The sequence below is a fragment of the Apostichopus japonicus genome, chromosome 10, assembly GCF_037975245.1.
Source record: "Apostichopus japonicus isolate 1M-3 chromosome 10, ASM3797524v1, whole genome shotgun sequence".
Lineage (NCBI taxonomy): Eukaryota > Metazoa > Echinodermata > Holothuroidea > Aspidochirotida > Stichopodidae > Apostichopus > Apostichopus japonicus.
Genome location: NC_092570.1, coordinates 3,416,423 through 3,427,452, shown reverse-complemented (window position 1 = coordinate 3,427,452; position 11,030 = coordinate 3,416,423). Strand labels below are relative to the sequence as shown.

The window sequence follows — 11,030 nt, the reverse complement described above, 5'->3', positions numbered from 1 at the left end:
TCATATAGATGTAGTGGCATGGTCATATAGTTGTCAGGTAAAATATACCCTTTTTGTTTCCTTTCTACCAACTCTGAGAAATAAAACACAATACCACAAAAATTAAATTACATCTGTCAATTGAATTAAAAAACTACCCATATCAATCAATCAATCAGAAGACATTTATATAGCGCCAAAATAAACAGAAATTGTTCAAATGCGCTAAATGTACCATAACATGTACAACTTAGCCTTGGTCATTGGTAACTTGTCACACCTACACACCAAAGTGTGCGCAATTCAACCAATCTCTCCTGGGGCACCGCAGTGCACCACAACCACGTGTCCCCCGGGGGACTTCCCATAGGGTGCAGCCACAAACCGGCGTAAACTATATTTACAAGTCACTTCGCAAGTCCCCATTTATACACCTGGGTGAAGAGAGGCAATGGAGATAAAGTGCCTTGCCCAAGGACACAACGCAATGATCTGGCCAGGACTAGGACTTGTAATCCTTAGATCACCGGTTCACTGCCTTAACCACTTGACCACAACGCCCCCATACCCAACACTGTCCATAACATACGTGGTTCCGTGACCTACACCCGCATAAAGCTAATCCTCGTTCGAGTTCCACAGTCAACCATTTCCACTCCAACTTTCCCAAAGTGTATCATCAAATATGCATTGATTGATCAAACTTAAAGTGTGCTATTTGATTCCCCCTTCCTCTATCCCCTACCCCCGATCGGGGAGGTTAACGTTCAGTTGAGGGATTTCCAAATTCCAAAGTATTTATTTTCACAATTTTTAGATTAGACCTAAAAAAAGACTTAATGCATAGTCTTAATATGCCTCAGTATGCATTGATCCTACTAGTTTAATTCTATTTAATGGGGAGGACACCTCCCCCCCCCCACCACCACCACCACCACCACTACCAGCAACATAGGAAGACATTTAAAGACCACACAGCCACACATCTCATTTGCATTATTTTCCATTCCATACCCATTAAGGTTCAAGCCCCTATACCTTCTATCAGTCGGATTGATTTGGGAATCCCGCTTGTTTTTTTTTATTCGTTACAGAGATTTCATAAATGATTGCAACCATAAAGGTTATTAGTAGTCGGCAACTTATACTGTGTCAAGTCAATGATATTTAGAACATGTAAACATAGCCTAACCTATTGCCTCTCTTTGATAAAATAACTTCGCATAATTGGTAGATGGGGGGTGCATCATGGTGTTATCGAAACTGTACAACTGTACTCCGAAAATAGTTTTGAAATTGTATGGAAGATGTATATATCCTTGTAATAAAAATAGGCAAATGTTCATATTTTAGTGTGTACATTATTACTAGTAGTTAGACTTGTTTTGATAGTTCTACCAATAACAAATAACTATCTTGAATTGTTATTCTTAGTGTGTGTTATTTGTACCGTTGCAGTTTAACGTTTATTAATAAAAGGCAAGTTGAATTAACTCGCCTTGTTTAAGGCCTACTCATTATTTAGAAGCGGACTGAAGTTCTCAGTCCCAGAAATAGCCTGAGAGCTACATCGAATAATCGAGATTACAAAATAAACTGTTCCCCTTTTTCCATTATTGTTGTAGTGTAGAATGTTCCAAGTCCCTCACATACGTTTTCGTCACAACACCACAGGTTTTTATCATATAATATTACCCTAATGACTATTAGCTGATAAAATCGAGGTGATAACAATTGCGAAAAATGGTGGCGCTCTCCATAAATGGTGATCATCGAGCCGGTTGTATTAGCACTTCTTACACGCTATGGCGAACGAGGAATACAAGTAGGACTTTAAGCAAACCTCGTGATTAACAGTTATCACACGGACGAAAATACCGAAAGTTTACATTTAAAATTGAACAATTAACCGATTTTACTAAAAACATTTACTGATTATTGTAATAATTAATGAAGTAATTAATTAATTAAAAAAAATCTGGTATAGTCGTTATTAAGTGCCGGCACGACACTTCGTTTATAGACATTTGTAATAACATTATTTTTCTAACTTTGGAAGATTTCATATATTCATAACTGGTCTTAAATTATATGTGAAATGATACCCATTGTCCGTAATACGGTATGCTTAGTTAACTAGTTTTGGCATAGTTACATGATTACCTCGTGAGTCTACACATCTGGTGAAGTCGGTCGTTGAAAAACAGTGACACAGCCTCGATCACGGAATCTAGTCAGATATCTCCAGTCGTTGATCTTTAGGAGGACAAAACGTTGTAGAATACTTACATCATGAATGAACCCTCGGATATCACATTAAAATGGGAACATTCCGGAACGCCTCAAAGTAACTCGGACGCCAATACAGTATATGGTAGGCTGCAATTAATGGAACCTATACCACCGTAACGTCCTTACAGCATTTTTGACGCGCCAAATATACGGCCAGAGTAAACATAAATTTGGCTATATTGTAAAGTCAAACTGCACGCTAGATATTTGTGTATTTTAACGAATTCGAAACAGGGCGTTGCTAGACTACTTTTTTAAGGAGGTGAAATGCTTTGACGGGGGTGGGGGGGGGGGTGAAGGCAACCAATAAACAGAATATATGTTCTAAAAAATATATATATATATATATTTGGGGGCCTAGTAATGGCATAGCCCTTTTTCGAGAATATAAACTACCCTTTTTCCATTTCCGTAATGGAAACGATCATTTTATTGATGTTGAGAAACTTGCAAAACTGTAATGAAAAAAGCCATGTCGTTGGAAAATAACAACAACAAAAGAAAGAAAAGATAATTGAATTGTGCCGTTTTGTTCAAAAAAATATTCCAGGACTGCAATTTGTGGGTACTTTCTGGGGTGAGTTTTCGGTTGTCCCTAATCCCTTCGAAGTCACCCACCCTCCAACCAACCTGATCGTACCCGCTTCCACCGCTTCTGTACACGCGTGTGGAACCATATCAAACTGTACCTCACATGTCTTTTTTTCCTAAAGCAAGGATCTTGATGGTTCATGGCAGGGTTACTTAATGCTCTATTCTTTTCAAACCTTCACTTATGAAAAAGGATCAGATTTTCCAACGTTTTTTCCCCTTTTATTAAAAAATATTAGAATCCAGACTTACAAATTTTTCTGAGATGTTGAATAGAAATTTACCGGTAAGGAGGGGTATACTAAATAGATTTATCTCTGAACATTGATTGATGCATTTCTCGGCATTGGTCTTTACGCCGATACGAGTACCCCACTCATTGACCCAAGCGAAAGAAAACAAAGCAAAAACACGTATTTCTCATTTTTTCGTTTCAACATAATGATATAGGCACCGCGAAATTCCTTTCAGACCCAAGTTACGATCCACGCACAAAGGAATATATCTTAAGGATTGGAGGGAAGAGACCATTAAATGTGACCATACGCGACATTTATAGACGAATCATCCGATCTTTCGAATACAGACAACCTGGGAGCGTTATCCGCGTGGGAAATTGTAGCCCTGGTACTTACTTTGTATATGTCAAGGCAGTCGATGGAGCTACTGTGGTTGCTCGATTTACAGTATGATATTGGTATGAATGCAAAATTTCTTTACCTCACCTTGCCCAGCCTCGCCCTGCCTCGCCTCGCTTCGCCTTTTCTTGATGATGGCAAAACGAATCTCATAAAAGATCATATCTGCAACTTGGTATTGCTATAGAACAATAGCTCTTTGGTTAGGAGCCTTCAAAACATAGTTCATATGTGTTGCAATCACAGCCACCCCCACCCCCCGGCCCTCCTAATTACTTATACTACCTGCACATTGCTGATGAACCAATACCATATCTTCTCCAAAAGACTCCTACCATGTCTACTCCATCAAAGAACCCTACTATATCTATTCTAAATAATCGCTACTGTATATCCAATAATAATCATAATAATAAACATTTATATAACGCTTTACATAACGAACGTTTCAAAGCACTTTACAAGAATAACCCCTGCAATATATAGTCGAAATAACTCCTACCATACCTAGTCCATTTTTGGTTAAATTATTTAAATATTTACATTTTCTCATTGTTCGTTCTAATACTGCATTATTCGTCAATATGTACCACGTATTTGCTCATCAAATCGTAGGGTAAGATTTAGTTAGCGTGCTTACCCCTCTGATAATGCATTGCCTTCCCCCTTCCACTCCTCCCCTCCCCCATTCTCCCATAAAGGGAAGATATATCTGTTTAAATAACCAAACTATCCATAATAATACCCGATTTGGTTTCATAATATATGTTATTCTATCATTATGACAAAAATGATGTGGAACTTCGAAACTTGGACACAAACGGTCTTTATATAAGTGTTACCTTCTTTTCTTTTCTTTTTTGCCTCAATATCGCATTCTTATATCCACGCCATATTCATATATATTTCTCTTGCAGATTTACCCCACTGGAGGATGTCATTGGGCTTGAATCCGATTATACTAGTTTCTACATTTTCTGTTACAAGAACCGGTTCACGGAGACAAGACATTGGGAAAATTTGCACTAAATAAACTTCGTATTTAATTTAACTGTTGCTAAAATGTTGAGTATTTTCAAGCTTGATTAAGTGAAGTTTGCCTTTGACTATTCATTAAATTAATCAGTCATTGTTAATAAATAATTCCAATACAGGGGTGTCGGGTAGGACGTGGCGGTGGCAGTGGCGTGGGGGTGAGGGGGTTGAGTGATGGAGATATTAATTGGAGTCTTACTCCAACTGATGATATCCTAATATCCCAATTATGAATCATAGATGGTTGGACATATAGTGAAGGAAGGAAGGGTGGAGGTATAAATAACCGTCCCCTTAACTTGTGGTAAGAGAAGTCCGAATATGATCTGAAACAAAAGAAAGATCAAGCTTTAAGATATCATAGAGAAATACACAAATTAACAGATTATATATAAGATCCTCTTACAACAGGATGGGGACGATTAGACTACGTCATAAACTACGTCATTAACCCCCTGTGAAAGTTATCTTCCTTTATTTAAAGTCATACAAAAAAAAAAGGTAAATAAATAACAAAACATGAGTGCGCTTATAGTTGACATGATCTTTGTAAATGGGCTGAGAACAAGTTATACATGTTCCGTGGTTGATTATTAGTTATAGGAATGAAATGTAAGCACAAATTCTTGCCTTGTCAATCATAACTTCTACCTTCATTTTCTTTTTCTTTTTCTTTGGTACATCACAATATACTGAAAAATGACATATTTTGTTCTTCTATGTACACTATTCGTTACTTCGTCACCCGCATTTACCCCAGTCAAAGGTTATAGTGGAATATAAAAGGCTGCTTCACTAATATGGAAATCCTGTAAGATGTTCTAAACCTAATTTATAGTCTGAATATGCCTCAGAATGCATTGACCTCTACGATTTTAATTTATTTAACGGGGAGGACACCTCCCCCACCCGCCAAATAGGAAGACATTTAAAGACCACACAGCCACACATCTCATTTATATTATTTTCCATTCCATACCCATAAAGGTTCATTTCCCTATATACCATTTATCATCGGATGGATTTTGGAATCCCCTCCGATGTTTTCTATACAGTGATTTCATAAATGATTGGTAGATGGCGGGGGCATAATAGTGTTACCGAAACTGTACAAGTCGTTGAAAATTAGTATAGCTGATATTCAAAGAGATGTCGACTGGTGTTTACCTGTAGTTTTTTTTTACATACTTAAGTCGAAGATTTTGGAAAGATTTTCATGATATAGTTTGGTAGACGAGTTGAGTAAAAGGACTTAAAGCTCATCGGCTGTCGGTCTCATTTATAGGACACGGGGTGTGGGCGATCTGTTGTGTTGGTAAGGTGAGGGATGTTCCTTTTTTATGATCAAAAATACCGATTTTGTTCATTCCTCGTATATTGCCTTATACCCATTCAGGAAAATCGAAAATTTAATGTATCGCTGCTGTCTGGTGAGGTGACGAACGAACCTTAAATTTATTCAGTAGTACCGATTTCTTTATTCCATCAATTTTCCCGCACGCCAACATATTTCAGACACTACTTTTGTTTGTTTTTTCCTGAATATATATAACCACTATTATTGCGAGTTGAATCAGCTGACGAATCGCATAGAGTGTGATTCGAGCTTCAGTCTAACTCAAATGGTTTCATGGCGTTCGAGTTGGAACAAAAATTGATAAACTTAAAAATCAGGAGAATCATTACGACTTTTGACAAAATATTTACAGCGAATTTCGGTTTAATATGCTTTACTTACTTTATTAGAAAGGAATTAAATTTATGTCTTTTTTATCAATTTATCATTTTACACCCATTATTTTGTTAATTGGTATCGCCTTATACAGATTATTATAACATTCAATAATTTTCCAGATTTTTGTCTGAGCATGCTCACAAACGTACTATCATCTCATACCGAAATTTGCGGATATAATCAAGCGCGGGATTCTTACCATATAATATTCTTTATTGATACATTTAGCTGTTTTAGTTGAAAATTATGGCACAGAACGTGGAAACTGGTGATATTAAAGTTAAATGGACCTGGCGTAATGGCAGTAATGAACGATATCAAGGTGACACTAATCAAGCTAGAGGTAAAAGCCAGTAAGAATCGATTTATTTTTTTTTATTTTTTTATTCAACAGTATTATACGTGGCCCTTATCCTATCACAGTGTAAGTTATAGACCGCCTTACCAATGGTCATGCACAATATACCTTAACATATAAGAATACATTTCGAGGGTCTATAGCTTATCGTAGCAGTGTGCGAATATAACGGTTTTATCGTCATACAATGCAACTTGTTAGCAGCGTTATCATTTTAAAGTTCATTTCAAATGGTCCTGCAGGGATAACCAAGGGATTGTTAGTTAATATCATCCAAACATTTGTGTGATAAACTCTCAATTTTCGGCGTTATTTCGGCGACCGGTTTATTATAGGGGCGGTTTACCTCACAGCATTATTTTCTTATTCTTTTATCTTAGTGGTATTACTTGCTTTCCTATCTGAAAGGGGTTGTAGTATAATTGGGATGGTATTAAGACCTGTGTTGATAGGAATCATTAAGGTAAAATTATAATACTACTATTACGTTCCTACCCCCCCCCCTTCCCCTCTACCTATCTCTCACTCTATAAATCTCTGTGTCATGAGCTTTGTTTTCTCTCTAAGTCTCTCGCTTTGAACAATGTAAGCTTTCGACAACACATATTGGCAGCACCTATTGGCGCATAGGAGCCCTTGGTACACCAGTTTCGAGTCGGTTAACGGGCGTATTGTAACATACACACTACCCATATATCAAGTCCTAATCATCATTTATCTCAAACCTTTAATCTGTTTTTATATTCCTGTAATTCAGGTAAACCAAAATTTTTAAGCAGAGAAGCAGAGATCTACCAAAACTATGCAGTTCTTCGTATTCGTGGAAAACGACCATTGGAGTTGACTATATGGAGAGGACAGGATATTGTGTACTGCAATGACGATGTGACAACAAAGAAGAGTTGGATGGAAATCTATTTTAAGCGCCGCAATTTACCTTCTGACTTTGAGGTGATCATTTCAAACGATAAAGGGGAGGCTCAAGAAAACTTTGACATCGAAGATGATTACTAGCGAGATGTGCTCAATCTTACAAGAATTGATAGATAGTCACCATCGCCTATTGGAAGTAGTATATAGGCATGTTTGAACGTCACTTGGGTAGCGGTTATTCCTTTTGAACCGAGGGCCTTTATTCGGGGAGGAGGGAGGGTTGTTTTGCTTTCTTTATTAAGGTATCGCTTAAAAAAGTAACGACAAATAGGAAAGGTTAATATCCATTATTTTAAAATAGGGGTACAGGCATTGGTGCGGTGGCTCGTGGTGGCGGTGGAGGGGAGTGGGCGGGGGTGGGGCATATCTGAAGGATTGACTTCATCACTGTTGTAGTGCATACACCAGACCGTCTCTGAACTTAGATTGCATAAGTTGATTAAAAGGGTGTTAATATTTTGCACATTCACACATTCCCCCCCCCCCCTCTTTTCTTTTTCTTGTTTTTTTTTGTAAGGAAAATGCCCCAAAAAGCGGTATTTTCTACAGATTTCTTCATTCAAATGAGTGAAAAGAAAACAAACTAATTCGGTTTTCTGGAACATACGATAGATCACTAATTACTAAAATCATAAAAATTGGTTTATATAATTTACATTGACTGAATTCGTTGCAGTGTTTTCCGTACCGCGTATTGCATATAAAATTTCGCTTGCAGATTTACATTTCTAGTTTAACAGCAGCTGTTGTTAACAAATGGATAACAGTTAGAATACGTAAACAATAGGCCATCGAATATTCTGGAATGATTGCAACATCATGGGGAGATTCCGGTTATTTTGAAATAAGTATCTATTGCAAAACGATCGCTGATTGGCTGAGAGTATAATTCATATTCATCTTACTCAGATACGTCATAATAAAAATTCCTTATTGAGCAGGAATCACAAACAAGTCATTCCGAAAGTTGAAATTTCTAAAATGACACTCGTGTCTAACCCTGATTGGATAATGATGCCCATGTTTATAGACTCGACGGGTTTCCCCATCAAGTTATATCATCATATTAAACAAAGCTATTGGTTTCCACCCCCCTCCCCTCCGAAATAGTTGGTTACTGTCGTTGTATATTTGTTGTTATCTCATTACAGTACCGTAAGCCTATACCTAATATATAACATACATAGCCAATATCCTGTAACTGAAAATTCACTCACTCGCTTCACGTACATTTTGAACCATTTCAACGAAACAATTTTTCCCATGTAACATTACAAAACAGTCATGAACTCACATGTGCAATTTTTAATATGTGGTGCAATTTCCTTTCAACTCGCATGTGATTCCTATATCCTTCGCAAACGAATTTAGTAATACACTGTACAATTTATCGTTTTTCGTAAATGTTTGGAGACTTGCGTATACCTAGCATGCTTATACATACAAATACACATACTAACGTGTGGTAAACACTGCGTATGTAACGTAAAAGAAATACACGAAATGCAGCAATGGGGTGTATGGAGACTTCGGGAAATTTTAACGAATTCTCAAAATTTCAAATGAAAAAGTCACTGTTTTGAGTATTTTCTAGTAGTTATTTATCTAGCAAATATGTATTCATTTTTATCGTACCATGAATTTTAACGTTGTATAGTATTGCCCCCCAACGAGCTAGGTATTCAATACACAATGGCGCTGTTGAAGAATTGCAGTGAGCTTTCTATACATACGTAAACAAAATAACCAAACTAACTCATCTCTTCTCCAAGTAAACCTTACTATATCTACTCCAAAATAGCCCCAATTATATCTAGTCGAAATAACGCATACCATATGTAGTTTTTATTTAAATTATCTAAATATTTACATTTTCTCATTGTTCGTCCTAATATTGCACAATTCGTCAATCAGTACCACATATTTGCTCTTCAAATCCTAGGGTAAAAATTAGTTACCGTGCTTCCCCCTTTGATGCTTTATTGCCTTGCCCCTCTCACTCCTCCCCTCCCTCCATCCTCCCATAAAGGAAGACGATTGATCTGTTTAATTAACCTAAATGTCAAAAATAATACCTGTTTTTGTTTCATTATATATATTATTCTATCATTATCATAAAACTGATGTCTAACTGACGGCTGTAGTCAGTAGAGTCTTACGACATCTGGAGGTGTCCTAATATCCGAATTATAAATCATAGATGGTTGGACATGTAGTGAAAGAAGGGAGAGTGGTAAAAAAAATTCTGACTTTACCATTTAACTTTTTCTTTTGTTTAATAAAGTTTAATAAAGTTAAATTGTTAATTCAAAATGTAACCATCCTTTGTTTCGAATATCTATATTACATTGTATTATACTTAAACATTCTCCTCGTCTGGGAATGGTGGTGTTGGGTATCATTGGGGTGTTAATACTAAGGTAGATTATAAGGGGGTGGAATATCACATTTTATATCAATATTTCATATTGCTCAAAATCATATAACATGGACTAAGGACATACTCTTGACAAACAATCCTCTACAGTAAAATGAATTTACGAAAAGAATGTTCGATGGTAAATGAATTATGGATTATATGAGGAATGTGAACGAATATTTTATTGACTTTATCAATATTCTAGCTTTAACTTTTCTCTTTTCAGAAATAACATGTTTAAATCAAAATTCAATATGAGGTATAATAACCGCCTCGGATTATATATAATATCCTCTTACAACAGGATGGTGACGATTATACTACGTCATAAACTACGTCATTAACCCCCGGTGAAAGTTTTATTCCTTTGTTTTGAATTATGCAAGAAAGAAATTAACAGGTTATAAATGTTTAGAGATTGATTCTCTGTTATAGAAATGAAATGTGAGCACAAACACCGAGGCTGCCTTGTAAATCATTACTTATACTTTAATTATTCTTTTGCTTCTGCTTTTTTGATGTTCGGTACTTAACAATAAACTTTAAAAAATTGCATATCTTGTTTTTCTATGTATACCCTCTTCGTTCCTATCGTCACCCATCTTTACCCAGTCATAGTTTATAGTGAAATATAAAAGGCTGTCTTACATCAAAAATCTGTACAATGTACCCCCACCCCCTCACCATCCGATTTCTAAAAAAAAAAAAAAATTGAAATTCCCAATTTCATAAATCAGTATTGACCCCCACTTAAATTTTGTGCTGAGAAGTTTAAACAAACACTGTATAGTTCGAAAATGACCTTTTGCTACAAATAAGATAACGTACACCTTCGGTTATTGAAAAAGCATTTTCAAATACTGGAAAGTATAGCAGAGAATGAACAAAGGTTATATTTTGTATGGACGTTTAGGGTGAATTTACTTTTTCTGCCTCAAATCAAATCAAAGTTCGTTTCCCATCCATTAACCCACCCATCCACAAACCTCCCCCCGATTTAACCCTCTTCCGTCGCCAATGCCTGTCCTGTCATTTGATGTAGTGGCATGG

The 11,030-nt window shown here is 36.4% G+C and overlaps 1 long non-coding RNA gene across 2 annotated transcripts; it reads left to right on the top strand.

The window, feature by feature from the left end:
- The first annotated feature begins 2,058 nt into the window (after positions 1 to 2,058).
- LOC139974790 (uncharacterized) lies at positions 2,059 to 10,535 on the top strand. Of its 2 annotated transcripts, none has more exons than XR_011795543.1 (4): positions 2,059 to 2,353; positions 3,313 to 3,559; positions 4,418 to 6,623; positions 7,386 to 10,535. It is a non-coding gene; the product is annotated as an uncharacterized lncRNA (long non-coding RNA). The 2 variants fall into 2 exon arrangements; XR_011795542.1 differs by having other exon boundaries at positions 2,068 to 2,353; positions 4,418 to 6,613.
- Positions 10,536 to 11,030: the final 495 nt, after the last annotated feature.